Source organism: Crocuta crocuta, unplaced genomic scaffold (genome assembly GCF_008692635.1).
Source record: "Crocuta crocuta isolate KB4526 unplaced genomic scaffold, BGI_CrCroc_1.0 scaffold464, whole genome shotgun sequence".
Classification (NCBI taxonomy): domain Eukaryota; kingdom Metazoa; phylum Chordata; class Mammalia; order Carnivora; family Hyaenidae; genus Crocuta; species Crocuta crocuta.
In genome coordinates this window covers 523,547-545,393 of record NW_027528805.1, presented here as the reverse complement: position 1 = coordinate 545,393, position 21,847 = coordinate 523,547, and the positions used below count along the sequence as shown (strand labels likewise).

Sequence of the window (21,847 nt, the reverse complement as noted above, 5' to 3'; positions counted from 1 at the left end):
TTTTATGGGTAATGCCCTCAAAGTTTTGATACTTCTTGATTTTATGAAGATAATACTGATGATAAAAACAAAAGAAAACAAAGCAAAACAGTAAAATTTTATCATGGCATTGTTTCTATTACAGCGTTCTATAAATTTTCCCTCATGTTGGAAACTTGGACATATTTAAATATCAGTGCAGAAAAGTTTATTATCACATCCCTGATTATGTCAACCTAAAATTTTTTTATTTGGACATAATATTTTAGGAAAAAATAATTAAATTTGAACAGCTTCTGTAGTACCTATTTTTGGTAACGATAATGAAAAAAATATTTTTATATATTAATTTGTTTGTAATTTATTTATTTTGAAAGAGAGTGAGCAAGCAAGAGAGAATGAGCAAGGGAGGTGCAGAAAGAGAGGGAAAGAGAAAGAATCCCAAGCAGCCTCTTCAGTGCAGAGCCCCACGCAGGGCTTGAACTCAGAAATTGTGATATCATGACCTGAGCTGAAGTCAAGAGTCCAACTCAACAGACTGAGCAACTCACGTGACACTATTTATTTATTATTTTTATTTTAGCAAGAGAGACAGTGCAAGCTGGGGAGAGGACAGAGGGAGAGAGAGAATTTTAAGCAGGCTCCGCGCTCAATATGGAGCCTGACACAAGGTTCGATCCCATGATCCTGGCATCACGATGTGAGCTGAAATCCAGAGCCTGAAGCTCAACCAAATGAGTCACCCGGCACCCCAGTATTTTTACTACTAAATTACTATGAAATTTATATGTAAATTTATTCTAAATGAAATTATTTTTCAAAGTTAACATTTGTGAATTAGAATTTATATTATAATATGAATGATACATTTCAGCACTCAAAAACACTGTACACATATTTCTTGATTACCAAAAATGAGATGTGTTTGTTTTATTGGAGGAAAAAAAAACTTTTAAATTTCAAACAGAAAATCTTCAGGTATGTTTTTTCAGTAATGCTATTTATTGTGTTCATTTTCACATTTGGTAAATAATAGTAAATATTTTCAACTGATAATTCTCCAATTATCTAAAAATATATATTTTTGTTAACATATTTGACTCTAAAGGGAAAAATTTCTTTTATCTAAAAGAGCTTATAAAATGAGAGCACAGATAAAATTTGGTATTGTCAGTGATCATTCTTTGTTTTCTTCAGCATAACTACCACATCCTTCTGTTTCCTGAGGTTAGCTCTAAATAATAATAGAAGAAATCGCTATTCATTCATTACTAACGTTGGCTTTCCTTTTTTCTTTTGAATAATAAGTTTAATATATTTGAACTCTAAATTCAACTATGACTAAAATAATAATTTCACTAAATCATTTTCAAAATATTTCTTAAAATCACAAAAGGAAATTCAGCATCTGAAACATAAACACAAGGTATTATCAATACGTGGGAGGCGTGTTTAAGGCAGAATAGGATTTAAGCAATATTTTAACATTGTTATTACCCTGATTCTAGAAAAAGACAATTTGAGGCTCCTAGATCTAAAGTAGTACTTTAAATCATGTAAGTCTAATTACGCAATAAAATTTCAAAATATTGTAATGCAAGTAAAAAAATCCCTCTAAAATGTAACCAAATGATGAAAATATATATTAAAAAGTATCATTCAAACTGCCAAAGGCATTTTTACATACAAATCATGTTTTATTATAAACAGATATTAGGATACACAGTCATCTCCACCTAAAATATTATGTTTTCCAGTGACATAGTTGATTTTCTTTCTCTTTTTCCATAGCTTCAATCAATATTATAATGGTGTCTGTATATTTTAAATGTTCAGACTTTTATCTGGATTCTTCTATCAAAATTTTAGAAGCAAGCAGATAATGTCTTCCTTGACGATCTCCAAGACTCCTCAAAATCAATATATCTACAATATCTTCTTGTCTTTCAATTTAAAAATGCCAAATGTACTCTAATCTGGCTAGTTCTCACTATATCCCAATAGTAAAACTATACTTGTATTGATTTCAAATATACTGTTTTAACCTTTAGTTTCTCCCCTTTCTAGAACATATTACATTTCTAGACAAATTTTTCAAAAATTGTTGTTCATTATGTCATTCCCTTGGTCAAGAAAATATTGAAGGTCCTTGCTATTTTTCTGAAAAATTCATCAAATATTCAAAAATTACCATACAGTGTGCCTATCTGGACTCATCCCCAATTTTAACTTTATTTTTTTTTAAATTTTTTTAATGTTTTATTTATTTCTAGGAGAGAGAGAGAGAGACAGCATGAGCAGGGGAGGGTCAGAGGGAGAGGGAGTCACAGATTGAAACAGGCTCCAGGCTCTGAGCTGGCAGTCAGCACAGAGCCCGACGTGGGGCTCAAACCCACGAACCGCGAGATCATGACCTAAGCGAAAGTCGGACGCTTAACCGACTAAGCCACCCAGGCACCCCTCCAATTTTAACTTTAATGATATATGTCTTAAGGGCTACTCTCTAATCCATCACCCTCAATTTTTTTTTTAATATGAGACTTAGCATAGTATTATAGTAAGCACATGTACTCAAGTAGAGCCTTGTGTGAGAGTCTTCTGGGGTATTGGGGGCCAAAAGTGACTTACAATGCTGTCAATAGGAGTTAAGAAAGAATGACATCACCAAAATGGTGGAGCAGGAGACCCTGGGCTCCAATCCTGGACAAAGATCAGCAAGTAGTTATTTGTGAAAAAAAACAGCTCTGGGACAGCCTAGGAGTCTAGGTAAGAAACCTCAGTAGCACAGTGCAACAAAAACTCTGAGAATAATGCTAGAAAGGGAAAGAAGAACAGCCTCATTTTGCTTGGTGTATCTCATTCCGGGCCAGCACTGCTCAACACCAAGAGGAAACAATCCAGCTAGAAAGAGATTCCCTGCTGGGAAAGGGAGATTATGGTGAGTGGCCAGCTTTTCTGGCTTTTTAGGGGCACTGAAGGAATAACTCCTCTTAATTCACCCCACCAAGAGCTGAGACATACAGGGCTAGCCAGAAACAAGTAGAATGGGGAACTACCAATATATCAGTCAAGAGCCACAGGGATCTGCTGCTCTGCAAAGTATTGGCATTTTATGCCATTGAGGAAATCAACTTCTGGGCCAGCCACTGTGGACCCTCAACAGACTCCACTGGTTGTCACCCTATAAATATTTGAGTTTGCAGATGATAGCTGTCTGAATCCCTCCCACTCCTTGCCGTCCAAACCCCAGCAAAAGGCCAGGACCTGGACCAGCAAATAGTCCAGGCCTCTGTGGTTGTGTGAGTGCAAGACACCAGCTTAGATCCATGAAGCCGATCCCTCTTCATGTTGGCACTCAGGGCTAGTCCCCCCAGCTGTGAACCTGAACACTCCTGACCCAGTTCTTATCACTGTCTTTACTGTTGTCTGTAGGCCTGTGGATGACTAAGGGTGCACACTGGCTTGCATCCCTGGGCTCACGTGCATCTAGTCTTTCCATTGTGCACCTGCATGCCCCAGCCTGATTCCCGCCACCTGCATCCACTGCTGTGTGTCCACTTACTTCACGACCCCGCAGCCACAATACTGTACACCAACAACCAGGGCCCCATCAATTGCTTGTGAGCTTGGATATGGGCCTATTTCCTTTCACTGGCCAGTACTTCTTGGCTTAAATGCAGCTAGCTCTCCGTCTATGTATCTGTGTCTCTCTAGTCTGAAACCTGTCATGAGCCTCCACTGCTATACATGCACAAAACCACGCAGCCATAAGAGAACATACAAGCAGCCATGGCCCAGGCAGTTGCTAGAGTGCCCACAGTTGACTGTGGCCCTTGCTGCTGACCGTGTGTGTGTATGTGTGTGTGTGTGTGTGTGTCCACAACTGATCCCTGCTGCTACACAAGCACCTGCAGCGGGCTCCCACAGCCAACTGTGTGCATACTATGACTCCAGCTACCATGGCTGCCTGCCCTGGTTCTTGATCATTGAGCCTGGAGGTGCCACTGAGGACTTTTACAATTCTCATAGTGTCTGTAGAACCCTATAGCAATTACCAAACACTAGGAAACATCTGCCTCCTTCTCTGCCCCTCAGATCCAGAGACAACATGTGCTCGTGCACCAGGAAACTGCCCACTAGACCCAGGGCCAGAGCATGTTCCGTTATGTCTTCACATGCAGGTGAAGGTCTTATTTTAGTAGAGTCAGTCCATTAGAGCAAATCAAAACCAAAATGAGAAATCAGCTCACCTGTTAGAATGTGTATTATCTAAAAGACAAGAGATCTCAAATGCTGTTGAGGTTATAAAAAACAGGAAACCCTGGTGCACTATTAGTAGAAATGTAAATTGGTCTGGCCATTATGAAAAACTTTTCCTCGAAAAATTAATAGATCTACCTTATGATCCAGCAATTGCACTACTGAGTATTTACTCAAAGAATATAAGAAGAACACTATATTAAAGGAATACATGAACCGTTATGTTTATAGCAGCATTATTTATAATAGCCAAGATATAGAAGCATTCCTAGTGTCCATTGATTGATGGATGGATAAAGAAGAGGTAACATACATATACAATGGAATATTATTTAGCCATAGAAAAGAATGGAATCTTGCCATTTGCAATGACATGGATGGAGCTAGAGAGTATGAGGCTGTGAAAAATAGGTCAGAGAAAGGCAAATACCATATAACTTCCCTCACTGTGAAATTTAAGAAGCAAAAACAAACAAGCAAAGGGAAAAAATGAAAGAGAGAGAGAGAGAGAAAGTAAGAAACAGACTTTTAATTACAAAGAACAAACTGATGGTTACCAGAGGGGAGAGGGTGGGCAATTAGGTTAAACAGGTGATGAGGATGAAAGAGTGCACTTGTGATGAGCACAGGGTGATAAATGAAAGCGTTGAATCACTATATTGTACATCTGAAATGAATATGACACTGTATGTTAACTAACTTAATTAAAATAAAAACTTAAAAGTAAAACAAAAACTATATCTCCAGCAAGGTCCCAGACTGGCCACTAATTCAATTCATATTCAAATAATACTGCAAAGACTTTAAAAAGAGAACTGATATTGCAGGCAGAGCACAGAAAAGGCTGATCAGTACTTGCAGCCTGAGTCCAACCGGGCTGAGGGTTGATTGATTGTTAAAACAGAAATGCCATTCTTCACAGGCCTTACGCAACAGGCAAAATCTTGTAAGACAATATTCAAAATATCCAGGATATAATCCAAAGTTATTTGGAAAATGAAGAACAAGACCATGTCAACGCACTTGAGAAAAGACCACCAATATTTTCTCCACTGAGATGACATAGACGTAAGTATCTGACAAAGATTTTTAAAGTAACTATTATCGGGGCACCTGGGTGGCTCAGTCAGTTAAGTATCCGACTTCAGCTCAGGTCATGGTCTCACGGTTCGTGGGTTCGAGCCCTGTGTCAGGCTCTGTGCTGACAGCCAGCTCTGGGCCAGGACCCTGTTTTGGATTCTGTGTCTCCCTCTCTCTCTGACCCTCCCCTGCTCACCCTGTCTCTCACTCTCAGATAAGTAAAACATTAAAAAAATAAAGTAACTATTATAAAATACTCCAAAAAAATTAGTGCCTAAAAGACTACCCCAGCACCACAACAAAGTTTTCACTTTATGGGCTCAATAGCTAAATTGAGATGAAAGAGAAAAGTCAGTGAATGTGAAGATAGATCAATATTCCATTTAAACTTGTAAAACACTGGTTCTACATAGACTTCCAAAAGTTAAGTATGTATGTTATAATCATTAAACATGAAAAAAACCTACAAAGATATACATACAAAACATAGTTGGTGAATTAAAATGGGATACTAAGAGAGCGGAAACAATCTCAAAAAAGGCAGAAAATGGGAAAGAGTAATAGCAAACAGAAATCAAATAAAAATGGTTGACCTAAATTCAAATCAATAATTATAGTAAAAGTCTAATTGCATTGAGAGCCTAGGCACAGCAAATAAAATACAATTAAAATACAGCAACTAAAATACAATTAAAGATCATCAGAATGGATTAAAAATGACCCAAGAAATTCGCCTTAAATACAATGATATAGGTACATTAAAAATAAAAAATACATATACCATACAAATACTAATCAAAAGAAGGATTAAATGACTATATCAATATAAGATAATACAGATTTCAGAACATAGAATAAACATATACAGGTCAAATTACTGTCAGAATTGTATTCGAATCCCTTGTTGATCTCCCAACAACTACTGTATACAACTTCCAATGCTCTTAATCCATTCACTAGCTGTTGCATTTCGTAGCTTTTAGAAGTATCTACTGCAATCTTAATCATTGTTTGCTCTTTGTTTATCCTACTAAATTGTAAACTCCATGACAGAAGTGTCCACACTTGTCTTGCTCACTCTGAAGTCCTTGGTATGTACAACCAGTGTTTGGTATAGAACAGATAGATATCAAATGTAAAATCTGAATGTGTAGGTTAATTCTCTTGAGATTGTTATATTATTTTTAAAATCTCAAAGCAACACAAGAAATAATTTAACGCCACGACTAGATTTTAAACTCATTGTCTAGGGGCGCCTGGGTGGCTCATCGGTTAAGCACCCGACTTTGGCTCAGGTTGTGATCACACGGTTCGTGGGTTCGAGCCGAGCATCGGGCTCTGTGCTGACAGCTAGCTCAGAGCCTGGAGCCTGCTTCGGATTCTGTGTCTCCCTCTTCCTCTCTCTCTGACCCTCCCCTGCTGACGCTGTCTCTATCTCTCTTTCTCAAAAAAAAAAAAAAAAAATTAAACTCATTGTCTAAAACTTCAGTTTCATTAGTATTCTTCCACGGATAATTCTTGAAATACTTCCTTATGAATGTCTGTACATAATGTGAAGAGAATACTTAAATGCTCATTCTTTTTACTCTGGCATGTTATTCACATTGTATGACTATGGATTTTTAAAGGTGGCAAAACTCAGTCAAAACTTATGTAGGCTTTCCTGAATATCAGAAAACATGCTGAATTTGGGTTCTTGACACAGTCCAAGAGAATTCAGGGCAAACTGGTCTATTACAATTAAAATAAAAAAGGAAAGCAAAAAGGAGTATAAGGAGGAAAAGAAGAAGTAAAGTCACTGTTAGTCTTGTGGATTTTTTTTTAATGTTTGAAGAATCACAGAATCTGAGATGGATATAAATTTAAAAGTCAATATTAACCTGATTCAATTCAATTCAATTTGGTAAATACACTGAAATGTGCTTTCAGAAGACACTGAATGATTAAAGATACAGAGCAATACAGGTCTGTTTAGCAAAGATGGTGAATCCAGATCATCTTGGCATCTAGTGTCAGGATGAAGTGCAAATAAAAGTGAGATAGCATAGCTTCCATCACACTCTAGACATTTGATAAATATTTGTCGAATGGATGAAAGGTAAGCTACAGACATGTTTTTAGGGATTTTTGAAGACCATTACATTGTGTACTTAGCACTGCTACTTCTCATCTGTCTTTTTATAAAGATGTTCTGCTTCTCTGCTCCCAGGGGTAAACAAGATCCTTGTCTAGGCCAAGGATAATTGCCTCATTCAAATGTACACAGTGACTTTACAAAAGATAAACATATGACCCAAGTTAAGCCAACCAATGATTTTGATAGAAATTTTCAATTTGCAACTGGGAGAAACAAGTTTTTTGATTTGTGTATTGTTTTGTTTGTTTTATTTTTTCTTTGTTTTCTGTCCCCAAGTTTCCTGCCACTCTGTGAGTCTGAGTAGAGCGCTATCAATCATCACACCTACTCCTTTATCTACTGATCCTCAGTACAAAAGAGAAGTAGGTAGACATTCACATATGAACAGCAGCATAAAGGAAGGATTGCTTTCCCCCCAAATTGTTTTTTTTTTCATTTGGAAAACAATCAATTACATATTTGCTAGTATAAGAGATTATTTTTATTGTTTTGGGGTCTAAACTGCTTTGAGTATCTAAAGAAAGCTATTTCTATCTTCTTTACATTCTTATACATTAACAGATTTTTAAAAAAAATTTTAATGTTTATTCATTTTTGAGAGAGAGTAAGAGAGTGAGCAGGAGAGGGGCAGAGAGAAGGGGACACAGAATCAGAAACAGGTTCCAAGCTCTGAACTGTCAATGCAGAACCCGATGTGGGGCTTCAACCTACAAACTGTGAAATCATGACCAGAGCCAAAGTCAGATGCTTAATCGACTGAGCCACCCAGGTGCCCCTACATTAACAAATTTGACTGATATTTTGGCTCTTTTGATGCCCATCCATGTAATATTTTTGGACGTTATATACTCCAAAGTAGTGACAGGAACTTGGGCAAGTGTAAGAAATAGACATTTGCCTTATTCACGCATCAACTTTTATTTCTAATGCTTCTTCATTGATGTATTGGTGAAATCTTTAACCAGGTAGAAAATATATGTCTGCATTCTTATTTTATTCCCCTTATTTAATTGTATCTGTCTTCTTTATCTTTGTTATGGTCAATCCATATTACATGAGTACAAAATTCTCAGTTTCTTCAACTGAACTGTCTCAAAATTCATAGTGTAATGGCAGAATCTTCCTCTGTAGCATTTCTGGAGTACTAGACTTCCAGTTTCAAGTAACTATTGCACTGGCCACATAAAGCTTAGGTGTTCAAGTTGGACTCTGCACAGCATTTACTTTTCATTTTTATAGAAGAATGGCTTTTCTCTCTGTGAACTTCAGAGCCTCTTTAATTATTCTATATGCTCAAACGTATGTGCTATGAAAGCAGATGTGGTTTATTTTCTGGTCTGAATTATGGTGAGATGAGAGCTGACTTCAAATTGGTTGAATCTGAAAATGTTTCTCTCCTGCATGAAGAGTCTTTCTATCTTGTAGTTATTCCTAACTTGTTGCATCTGCCTGAGGTGTTACTACTGTAAAACTTTATATCTGGTACTTTAAGGGTTACATTGGCACAATGCTAATTTTAATCATTTTTTTAACCTATCACCCTTGTAAGCTGAAACTTCTCCTTGTTCTGAATAATTTCCAAGTCAATTAATTGTTAAAGGATTCTTTGTACAATCATCAAATGGGTGATAGTGCTTGGGTATTTTACTAAGTACTGACTGCATGCAGAAAAAGTCCTAAATACTCATCCAGACACCTCAGAATCTTGATAAACTATGTCGGCAAATGCAGCCAAACTTCTATTTTTCCCCTTTACTCTTTAAAATTTTTCTTAAATTATCAGCAATAATAACACCTAAAATGTGTTAGATGTATATTTTTTCAGACATTGGGTTAAATGTTTAATCTTATTTTAATACTCCAGTCATCCTTTGAAGTGGGAACTATTATTTTTCCCATTTTATACATAAGGCAGCAGAGGTCTAGATGGATAAAGTAATTTGCTCAAGATCACAAAAACACTCTTACTTCAGTGAAAAATCTATGATGGTAGGACTTTTGTTGGGTTGGTTTATTGATGGATCTTAAAAATATACCACAGTACTGAGACACAGGTAGGATAGTTTTTTTTTTTAACATGATGAATATTGTCCAGATATACTGTCCACCATTTTTCACTTTTTTGTATGTCTTGAATAGGGATAGAGTTGACTTTATGAGCTATATTAACTGATCTCCCTTGCTTTATAACTTCTTGTTGGGGTCAGGTAATAATATGTCCGTGAGAGATCTAGGCCAACATGAAGCTATTCTCCCACTTGCTCCATGTGGCACGGCAGATTCATTGATGCTTCAGGTACCTGTTACAGAGAGCAGTGCCATATAGAGCCATTGGCAGAACTCTCTAAGTGCATTGAAGCAAAGTTGTACCTTCATCTGAAAATAACTATTCCCTTTTTTACAAAACAGCTTTTGGCTTGTTATAGAGCCTACTAGAAACTGAAAACCTGACTATTAGTCAGCAAGTTAGTATGGGACCTGAGATGCTAAGCATGAACTTCATTGTATTTATCCAATAAATTGTAAGATTGGGCACCATACTCAGCATAATTCCATTACCAAATGGAAGTGGTATATATGTTATTGGGCTTGAAGAAATAATGAAGGTATAAGTAAATTACATGGCCAAGTGGTATAGATGCCCATGACCCTTAAATTACCTCCACCCTCTGAACCTGAAACTATAAACTGATAAGGCTTTTCTATAAATAGTACCACTGTAAAGGAAATGACTATAGTATTATATAGCTCTTCATAGTTGCCTCAGAGAAGAATAGGTGATGGATATGTTAATTATTTTGGTTATGGCAATTTTACGTGTGTGTGTGTGTGTGTGTGTGTGTAGTGTTGTGCACCTTAAATACTTACAATTTTTATTTGTCAGTTATATTTTTAATGAAAGTGGGGAGAAAAGCTGTTTTGAAAATTCTGGCTTGAAGGCTAGGAATCTATATGTGTGCTTTTCTTCATAATAGTCAGTATTTGCAAGTAAAGTATTGATTAAAGGCAGTTGATTAAAGTTTTTTAAAAAAATATTATACATTGTCATTCAGGCTTTCCTAAATTTTTGAATACCCATTGCCAAACTGAGTCTCCATTATGTTTGCATTTAAAATACATGTTAGGAGTGTGCCTGGTGGCTCAGTCACTTAAGCATCCAACTCTTGCTTTCGGCTCAGGTCATGATCTCACAGTTGAGCCCTGCATCGCGCTTTGTGCTGACACCAGGATTGCTTGGGATTCTCTCTTCCTGTCTCTCCTTGCCCCTTGCTCGTTCTCTCTCTCTCTTGCTCTGTCTCTCTCTCTCTTTCAAAATACATAATATTATATATATATAAAGAAAAACGTGTGTGTGTGTGTTTTGAGGACATCTTCTCTTCTACCGTTTTGTGTGATTTTTGTAAACTAACTTGTTTAACCCCTTTAACACCACTGTGAGTTGTCATTTCCTTTAACAGCTCACGTGGCTGTGGGAGAACACATGCTAAGCACCATTCTCAGACCTTGGCAACACTACACACCTTTAATCTTCATAACCACCCTGTTCAGTAGCACTGCTATTATATGCATTTTACAGATTAATAAATTGACCACAGAAGCCTAAAGTAGCTTGCACAAAACACAGCCCATATGTGGCAGAGTCACAATTCAAAACCAAGCTGCCTGTGCATGTTCTTCTGCTACGTTGCCTAAAAGGAAATAATGCTAACATGGATGAGAAGAATAAAGCTGAAGAAATCAACAGCAAAAGAGAACAAACTTGTAACCAAGCAGTATCACTCCTGAATCTGGGCTTTTCTCCCATGCACAATGGCTCATGGTGGTTTTCATAATAGTAGTTAGGTTGTTTTATTTTTTTAAGTTTATTTATTTAAGTAAACTCTACACCCAATATGGGGATTGAACTCAGAACCCTGAGATCAAGAATTGCAGGTTCTTCCAACTGAGCCAGCCAGGCACCCTGATAATAGCTAGTTTTTCATCAGATATTGTATGTTCCAGTCACTGCAGTCAAGACTTTCCATGAATTTGCTTGTTTAATCCTTAAAAAGTGAGGTACACTAAATACTTAAAAATATTATTATTCTTATTTTATAAATAAGGGAACTGGATGTTCAGGTAAGGGGAGCAATTTAGACAGGTTAAAGAGTTGGTGATTTTGAAAATCAGATGCAACTACATGCACAATAATTATTCACTGCAGTCGGAATCTCTCATAAAATCCGTTTAAAATTCTACAACCTTAATTTAGGATTAAACAACAACAATCCAACATTTTGTTATTGACTAGATCATAAATAATTTGTTATAATCTAAGCTCCATGAGCTCATAAGACTCTATTCATCCTGGAGGTGTTCCCATGTATTCAACAATCATCTACTGAGTGCTTGCTATCCATTCTTTCATTTATTTCTCAACATACATTTACTGAGTGCCTAGAACATCCCAGGGACTCTTCAATACACTGTGGATCTGAGGTGAACTAAGAGAAAAGCACCCTGGTTCTTTGGTGCTAAGACTCTAGTGAGTGGTTTCAGGGGAGAAAGACTGTAAATGGATAAAACCAAAATAAGCAAGGGACTTCAGAAAAAGGTAGTTACTGTGAAGTCAATCAAACAAGACCATGAAGTGAGAGTTGTGAAGGCAGTCTGTCAGAAAGGCCTTTTAAAGATGCCATTTGATATAAAACACAAATGCTGAGAAGGATCCAGACATGTAAAGATCATTCCAGCGTGAGGAAACAAGAGAGGATTAGCCCGTGCCAAGCACTGTGGGGATAATTTCTCTTTATTCTCATTTCCATCTTTTTCATCCTGGATTTCATTATTCTTACCGAGTCTTAATACAGTTCCCTAACCATCTCTTTTCCTTCACTCTCTCTGATTTCCAGTTTAGCATTTTTTCATCTGACAGACTTATCTTTTTGAAGCACAGATTTTACCATTTAACATCCTTGTTCAAATGTTCTTATTACTTTCTCTCAGCCTATCGTAGCAATGCAAATTCTGTAGACTAGAGTCTCATGATAATCTTCCTTTGTTCTCATGACAATCTGCATTTCAGCCATATTTTTTAGTATATCCTTTCATATATATTTATCCTGGCCAAAGTAATTTTTTCTGGGTTCTGAGATTTTTTTTCCTCTTGTTCTCTTACCCTAAATTTCCCACTGCCTTGCATTTATGCATGTCCAAAATATTCCTATATTCTAATGGCAAGTAAAAGTTCTTACCTTACTCTAAGCATCTCCCAAATTGGTGAATTACTTGAAATCACTATTCCCATGGTTTCTATAACCAGAATTATACAGTGGATTTGAGAAGTGGTTTCTTAAAAAAAAAAAGACATTTTAACAGATACATATGTTATAGTGGACATTTATTAAGTTTTCTTTCTTTCTAATCACTGGATAATTTATCTCTTTATGAATAGGCATACAACCTTTGGCTTCATCAATAGCCCTCAGAAGCTCTTGATTTTAAATAAATGGGGCATCATTTCTAGGAAAATCTCTTGTTTTCTTATTGTTAATTTGACACCTCGATATCTGTAATAATAGTCACCTGGAGCTTAGGGAGATGCACATTGTTTCATGTATTCTACTGATGTCACACAGTGAAACTTAAAAAAAAAGACGTCTGTATTCTCACCTTTTATATAAACTGTCCTAGTATACCTGTACTATCTTTAGGAAGTATGGGAGAGTATACAGTGCTTTTATATTATACTACTTTGCTTAATTAGAATTGACTCTGAATGAAGTACGATTTTGCCCTCTGTGAAACTGCCTTGAACTTTCTCCACTTATATGGATTCCTCAGCTTCGTTGCCAGGCAACCATGCACAAATTGCTACTTTGCCTTTGCACTGAGAAGAGTCAACTGTACTACATATCCCTTTGCATTTTTTAAGCATAAATAATTTTTCTCTTCTCTTTACAGCAGTTGTATCTTTTAGTTCTGTGTTCTTGACAGGGGTGCTCCATAAGCTATTTACATTCTGTTTCTTATACCTTAAAAGTTTCCTATTCTGTCAACTTAAGAACTTGGCATTTATCTCCTTTTTGACCTCTCAGTTTAGCAGAATTGTACTTCTGTCTTAATGTATAAAATAACAACATTTACAATAGAGGCGAAAAATGAAAAAGAATAATTAACTCAGCAAACATTTACTATATTCCAAGTATAGTATAGTATATACAGCAAACATTTACTATATTCCAAGTATCTTTTTGGGACTAGGGATATCACAGTGACCAAAACAGACAAAAATGCCCGTCCTTATGAAGCTTACGTTCTACTCAGGGAAAAGACACAATACATAAGGGAACAGAAGGGGGAGCAATATACACAGATGATGGATAAGTTAAGGGCAAGGGAAGATCCACTATTTGTGTAGTCTCTTAATATTATATCTCTATATATCTACCTGTGTATCATATAGAATTTGACGGTACTTCTAAGAGAAGTAATAAAAATCATAAGTACTCAATAAGACAGACTTGGAAGGGGCTATGCAAAAAAGGACTTGAAATGTAAATGAGGGATTTGAAACTTAAGTATCATCAGGTTTTGTTTTAAGTTTATTTATTTATCTTGAGAGAGAGTGTGTGCCGGTTGGGGAGGGGCAGAGAGAAAGAGAGAGAACTCCAAGCATGCTGTCTGCACACAATGTGCAGCCTGATGCAGGGGTCAAACTCAAGAAGATCATGACCTGAGCCAATGTCGGATGCTCAGTCAACTGAACCACCCAGGTTCCCCATATCATCAGTTTTATAATGCATCCACCATTGATGTTTTGGTTGAATATAAAACTGAGATGAAAGATGTGGAGTCCAGGCTGCTAGAAAGTTGTAATTCTGCATGGGGTACGCAAAGAAAGCCTCACTGAGAACATGGGCATTTAAATAACAATTTTAAATAATTAAAAGAAGTGATGGTGTAAATGTGTCATCACATTTAGTTACAGATGGATGTAACTAAATGATAAGAAGTTAAACTGACAGACAAGATAGAAAGTTGTTGCTTCAGAGCAGAATGCTTACAATTTAGATTATGGATGTTGAAGATATTCGTAATAACAATGTTGTTTGGTGGGATTTTGTCTGATAATCAACAACTGAAGTAGAGTGAAGAATATGACTATTAGAAGTCTAGTGATCAAGAAACTGAGTAGGAAAGTTATTAGGTAAATTATACATGTTGGTCTTTAATCAGAAATAAAGGCAATATTAGTGTTAGAGTGGATGGCCATTAGGCAGGTGCTAAAATCACCTATGAATGATGGGTACTGAGCTGAGAGACGGTGGTGATAAGATTGACAGCAAGGTGAGGAGAAAGGAGGAATCAGAGTCTTGCCAGGAACACCCAGAGGTTTTCAGTTATGCATTCCAGTGTTTATGACCGTAAAAAGGATGGGTTATGAGTGGCATAATCTGGTGTAAGGAAATTTATGACTGGGGTAGTTCCGTGACTACAGATGAGGAATATCCTGAATACAACAACGAGGAGCATGAGTGTTACGTGCAGAATGTATAAAAGAACGCAGCCATCTCTGAGGACTACATGAGGAATAGTGTCCCGAGAGAGGTCCAAGTTTCATTTCCACCAAGAAGGGAATGTGGAGAGAAGAGACTTGGAATATAATGTGCTCTCTGATGACCAACCATGACTTAAAGACACAATTGAAAGTTTTTGAAAATTGAAGAGCAGCTTGCATAACCTTACAGGAGCAACTGAGAGAAAAAAGGGACACACAGATCTTAAGGGAAATTTGAGTCCTTGATGTGGTCCACTAGTTAACATTAATTTATAGTGGAATCAGGGAGATTAGTTTTATTGTTCTGAACATAAATTCAGAGTTACAGAGACATATGCATCTATTATAACTGTATATATATATCATTCATATTCATATATTTATATATATTTATGAGCATATCCACATACAATCACAGAAAATAGGCATTGAAACTTTCAGAATACAGGCTAAAGACATTGATATTAATTATCATGCCGTGCATGTGACTTGCAACTGGCTTCTGTTCTCTGGAGTTCCAAAAACACCTCTCTAATGGGTCACCTCTACCAATAGAAGTCAATTATTATATCCAAATTTCAGAAAGCCAAAGAAAAGCACAATTTTCCTATACCCTAGGTAGATCACAATGGACAATATCATCCCATGGCTTTGCTACACTATGCATACCAAAAATTAAAATGCATGTATCTTTTATGTAACTCTTTAATTAAAATTTACTTTGAAATAAGTTGATTTATTTATTAACAGAAATAATATGAGAGGAAAAACCAAAAACTCAACATAATGCATTCACATTTATAGACCTGTTTAATGAGTTCTACTCATTTACTAATCTCACTGAGCAAACATTAAATCTATGGTTTTTGAATTCTTATGTTTAAAAGGAAGGGACCATTTCATAAAAGAATCTTGTATCCTCTAATTAAATTATAAATTTCAGTAGTAGTTCTTTCTATGACACATTGACCTTTATCTCTCTGGTTTTCTCATTTAAATTGAATTCACATAAACATTCCTAAAAACCCACATGGGTAATTTGTTTGCAAAAATCCACTTTGGAGGAGGATTTTGTAAATGTCGTTGTCTCATTTGAAACATAAAGCAATTGAAGTGTTTCAGAAAAAAAAAATCACAATAACTGACAGTTTCAGTAAGTATTTTTCACTCATGTACATGAGTGAAGACTTATTTTTATTTCAAGAAAGTAAGCGCTTTATAGTGTTAGCACTTGATAAAAGCTTTTAAAAGCTATCAAATTGTCTGTACTCAAATACTGCATAGAGGGAGATAGGTGAGAGGATCATTGTGCGCATGGAGCGTGGATCAAGAAGCGGGGGAGCACAGTGGCATAGAGGTTCAACTGCAGTCTTAATTTGCTGTTGCTTATGCCAGGGATTCTTTAATCAGCCTATATAAGTGATTTATCTAGAAGGAAATGTATGATTTTAAAGATAAATATTTTCACATACTCAGAGAGACTAGATACTATTTTGCGTTATGTAAGTATGGGATTGTCATTGGAAGGGCCAATTTAGGCCTTTCTGATGAGTAACTTAAGTCTCAACTTATGGAAAAGGAAGTGAAATAAAAGCTCTTGTTTCTTGAGGCCCTAGAGCAAAAGGAGGTTACTCAGGTAAAACGGGATAGGGTCCAGAGGCCAAGGTCCTTTCTCTGGGAGGACCCTCATCCATTCACCAGTTTGAAGCTAAAAAGCATCAAGTCCTGTAGATGAGAAAAGATTCCCCTGTGAGGAATTCGATATGAGTTGTCAGGATCATGGTGAATAAAAAATGCCAGGTGCGGGCACCTGGGTGGGCCAGTCGGTTAAGCGTCTGACTTTGGCTCAGGTCATGATCTCATGGTTCTAGCCCCATGTTGGGCTCTGTGCTGACAGCTCAGATCCTGGAACCTGCTTTGGATTCTGTGTCTCTCTCTGTGTCCCTCCCCTGCTTGCTCTCTCCGTCTCTCTCTTTCTCTCTCTCTCTCTCCGTCTCTCAAAAATAAATAAATAATCATTTTAAAAAATTAAAAGAAAATCTTTATTTAAAAAAAAGGTGTCAGATCAACTCTCTAGCCAGAATGGATTCCATGAGAGGAATATTTCATCTCTTTTCTGGGTGACTTATTCTAGCAATCATTAAATTACCCAAAAACAAGCTCTGAAAAGTATCTTTGGTGTTTGGAATTTTTATGTTACAAACCGTTTAGTTTACCAGGTGGGATGCTTTCCTGCCTTCACCCAGAGGCTGGTACCTCCTATGCCAGAGGGCGATTAGCAACTTTCTTACCAGTATCCCGTGGTGGCTGCAATAGGACAAGTCAGTATAATTGAGGGGGCATCTAGTGAAGCACATTCTAGTCATATGCTATCTTGAGTTTACACTCTTTTTTTTCATATCAATTAGAAATAGCGCAAAATGGATGTTGCACATGAATAATGTTGACAGAAATCTCAAATCAGTAATATATGTTTAAAAGGGCTGAATTTATTTAAAATGTTTTAAAAATTGCTCTTGACTAAAGGGAAAGTGCTTGTAAATATAGAAATTTAGCTTCTTACTGAACACAGACGATGCGAAGTTATTTGAGTTTGTGGGGGGAAAGAGGATTTTGACCTTGATTTAAACAAAGCAGAAGTTTAACTAGAGCTTATCAATGAATGAGTGTATTCTCCAATCCAGAGTGGATCTGTACCTACAGGGTCTACTGAATGAGAGAGATTCAGGACAGTCTTTGACTACTCTGAGTTTCTTGCATATACATGATTCGTATCCTTCAAGAGGAGCAGGATTTACAAATTCCTATGTATGTGCAAACGATGTCTTCAGGCAAGTATATTTCTTTGTTTGCTGTCCTTCTCTTAATCCCTCTTTGGCTAGATCTCAGGGGAAGCCATTAAATATTGTCCAGATCTATATACTGTCACAGTTGTACTCAGGAAAATCCCTTATAACACTTATAATAGGGTAAAAAGTACATACTTATATACATACATATATATATATACATATATATATATATATAAACAAACGAACAGGACAAGTGAATCTGGGATTTCCCATTTTCTTAGTGAAAGAAAGTGATAGTGTGGAAAGACAGTACTTCACCAAGAAAGAAATTTTTATCACAACTTTCTTTCAAATTAGAATTCTGAAAGGATTAAGAGTCTAGCAATGGACACAAAAGCACAACAATAAATATAAACAAACAAACAATAAACTCCAGACTTAAAGGCTACAAAATTTTAGAATAACAAGATAAATTTATCCAGATCCAGTTGGTGTGAGCTCTACAGACTTTTTCTGAGATCTCAGATTACCATGTGGACTCATCAGTGATGGAGACTAAAGAATGGTTGGGTTCTGATTACTAAATACTCAGGAAATGTATGTTATGTTTTCAAGTCTCTTGGTTCCATTGAATAAAATGATCAAGATTACCAAGAGAAGCTTAGTGGAAAACCTCATATTCCACTGAAATCTGCAAAAGAAAAAGCTTCATTCATTCATTAAACAATGCATTTTCTTACTGAGCAAAGAAAATTATGAGGTAAGACAGGATGTGGGAATGGTATAGTTTAACCCTTATTTGAACAAGACAGGATTTTAATTTGAACAAAGCAAAACAGGTTTATTTTGCAAATAAAATTTAGAACAGATCTGTTCATGGGTGCCTGGGTGGCTCTGTCGGTTAAGCATCCAACTTTGGCTCAGGTCATGATCTCATGATTTGTGGGTTCAAGCCCCGTGTCGGGCTCTGTGCTGACAGCTAGCTCAGAGCCTGGAGCCTGTTTCAGATTCTGTGTCTCCCTCTCTCTCTGACCCTCCCCTGCTCACGCTGTCTCTCTCTTTCACACACACTGTCTCTCTCTCTCTCAGAAATAAATAAAAACAATAAAAAAAAAAAAGAATAGATCTCTTCATGGGGGCTCTATAGGTGGTATGAGATTCTACACAAAACCAGTCTTAACTTTATGTGTCTGACACATCCTTTAGGGTTCTCAAAGGTAAATTTTAGTATTTGATTACGTTTTAAGGATTCTTTTAGTTATGTGGTGTATATAGCTCCAAGAACAAATCATTGGTTAAAAGGAAGGTAAAATGCATTGGCTATTTTGTTGTTGTTGTTGTTGTTGTGTTAATTTATTTGTAAACTATTCATACCTTCCAAGAATCAATGATGATTTAGTGATGGACATATTTTCCCCTGTTAAAGGGAATACATTTCTTAGTGACCTTTATTTAGATGATAAATATTTTGTGCTCAAAATAACATTGTAAGTAATGTGCTCTGGATCAAAACTTGTCATATTTTTTTATTATTTTTCAGTGTTATGTAAAAATAAGACTCAACCATAAGCACATAGGATGGTAATTTAGCAATAACCAAATAGGCAATAAAGTCATATTTTCATGAATGATATATTACTATTTTCATGTCTCATAAAATAAGGCAATTCATAAGTCAGAACTTTACCTCTGATTACAATTTGGTTAATGTTGATTAACTGATTAACCAACTAACTTCATTGTTTTTACATGATTAAATTACAGGCAATTTTTGGTCAAGCCGACAGAAACCGTAAGAAATTAGGGCACACAATGGGGCACCTGAGGGGCTCAGCAGGTTGAGCAACTGACTTCAACTCAGATCATGATCTCAGTGTTTGTGAGTTCAAGACCCACATCGGGCTCGCTGCTATCAGCTGTCAGTGCAGAGCCCTCTTCTGATCCTATTCACCCCCTCTCTGTCCCTCACCCACTTGCATTCTACCAAAAATAAATAAATTTATAAATGAAAATTAAAAAAGAAGAAATTAGGGTACTTTTACAAAACCATTGGAAGAGCTGGGGGAGCAAAGGTCAGGAGTCTGGCAATGATGATGTCATCTCAAAACTGAAACACTCAAGCTAGAGGTGCTCATTGGCTTGCCGGGAGCCACTGTGAATCATGTGTCTGGTTGCATGTGTTGGAGCAACTCTTCTGGAGAGTAATGCGTCATGCTCTTGGCGTTGCCAATCTCATACACATTCTTTGTTTAAGCATTATTTTAATGAATAATACTTTATGTATTTCTTTTATATTGCTATGTTAAGAATGGGTAGATACTGGACTATCTTGAACTCATGGCAAAACAAATTACCTTGTTTGCAATATAAAAAGGGACTGGAAAATACAATTTTATAAGACATGGATGCATAGGATCTTTGTAGCTTACACATGGAATAAACAAGAAAGCCCACATTAAATAGAAAGGCTAGTATTTTCTAATAAATACCAAATTATGCCTTTTTCCTGCTCCAGAATTCTTTCTTCTCCACAGTGTCTAATAATGGTCTGAGGATCCTGTACTTCCTAAGTTACTCAAACTTCCTAACAGTTGTTTGAGAATAAATTATCATTCATTTTATAGATTAAGAAAATAAATCATAGTGAGACTATAGAATTTGTCCAAGCTTATACAATTTGAATTATCCAAGTAATATGTGAAAATTAAGAAAAATTAAATATCTACTACTATGGGGTTCCAGTATCTAAATGGCTGATTTCCTACATATTGAAAAGCTATATATCTTATATTAGTGTCCAACACATTTAAATAGCTCACTCTTTTTCCTTCCACTCAATTGCCTTAATATTGATAATAATAATAATAACTTGGGATTCTATGACATTTTATTTTTATAAGTTATTTTACATTTTTAATGCATAAACACACACAACTTAGCAGCCTACTATTATCCGTTTTATTCACTTGGGAAAATAAGCTTTGAAATCAGGATTAATAATATGGTATTTATTCTCTTTCTTTTGGGAATTTATTTTTTTTTAATTTTTTAAAATATTGTATTCATTTCTGAGAGAGAGAGAGAGAGAGAAAGAACGTGAGCAGGGGAGGGTCAGAGAGAAAGGGAGACACAGAATCCGAAGCAGGCTCCAGGCTCCTAGCTAGCTGCCCATACAGAGCCTGATGCGGGCTCGAACCCACAGAACATGAGATCATGACCTGAGCCAAAGTCAAACGCTTAACCGACTAAGCCACCCAGGAGCCCCTTCTCTGGGAATTTATATGTAGAATTTATATGTTAATTTTATGTCCAATTATTATATTAAATACAGGCATATTTTACTTACACACAAAACAGAAGTTTTCCATGGATGTCAACATTATAGAATCGCTTTTTTTCCATGTCTGTATATAAAGAATGCATTGATTTTATTTTTAGACTACTGATTTTTATAGACTTTAAAAGTCAGAATTTAGAGGCACCTTTGTGGCTCAGTCAGTAGGGCATCTCTGATTCTTGGTTTCCGCTCAGGTCATGATCTCACAGTTTTTGAGTTTGAACCCCATATCAGACTCTGCATTGACAACATGGAACCTACTTGAGATTCTGTCCCTTTCTCTCTCTGTCCCTCCCAGGCTCATGCTCTCTCTGTTGCTCTCTCTGTCTCAAAATAAATGAATAAATGAACAAACTGATAAAGAAAATAAAAATCAGAATTTAGACAGTTTTCAGTAAGGTTTTCTTTGTTGTTTTTGTTTTGATTCTAAATAAATTAGCAGAAATACTATTTTCACAGCATTTTGAAGAGCATTTATAGAGAAATGGTCCAGAGATACATACATTGAAGGTAAAGATACTTTGGCCTTTGGTTTAACAAATAAACGATTGAAAGGAAAAAAGTACACAGACAGTATTGGTCAAACTTATATAATATATAGTTATCTTTTAATAGAAAAAATATAGATATATATCTGTATGTAAACTTGTGGTACTTTGCATCGGACTTAATCATTTATTTTAAAGTTCTTAAGAAATGTAAAACATAGATCTAGGTATGAA

General features: G+C 36.1%; 1 long non-coding RNA gene across 3 annotated transcripts in view; it reads left to right on the top strand.

The window, feature by feature from the left end:
• Positions 1-21,847, top strand: part of LOC144224692 (uncharacterized) — a 140,551-nt gene that overhangs the window by 71,296 nt on the left and 47,408 nt on the right. Inside the window, exon 1 of one of the 3 annotated variants that reach the window (XR_013333114.1) lies at positions 5,165-5,307. The exons of the other annotated variants lie outside the window; for them this stretch is intronic. This is a non-coding gene — a long non-coding RNA (uncharacterized LOC144224692). Of the gene's footprint in view, positions 1-5,164; positions 5,308-21,847 lie in introns of those variants that run through there. 3 annotated transcript variants of the gene reach the window in all.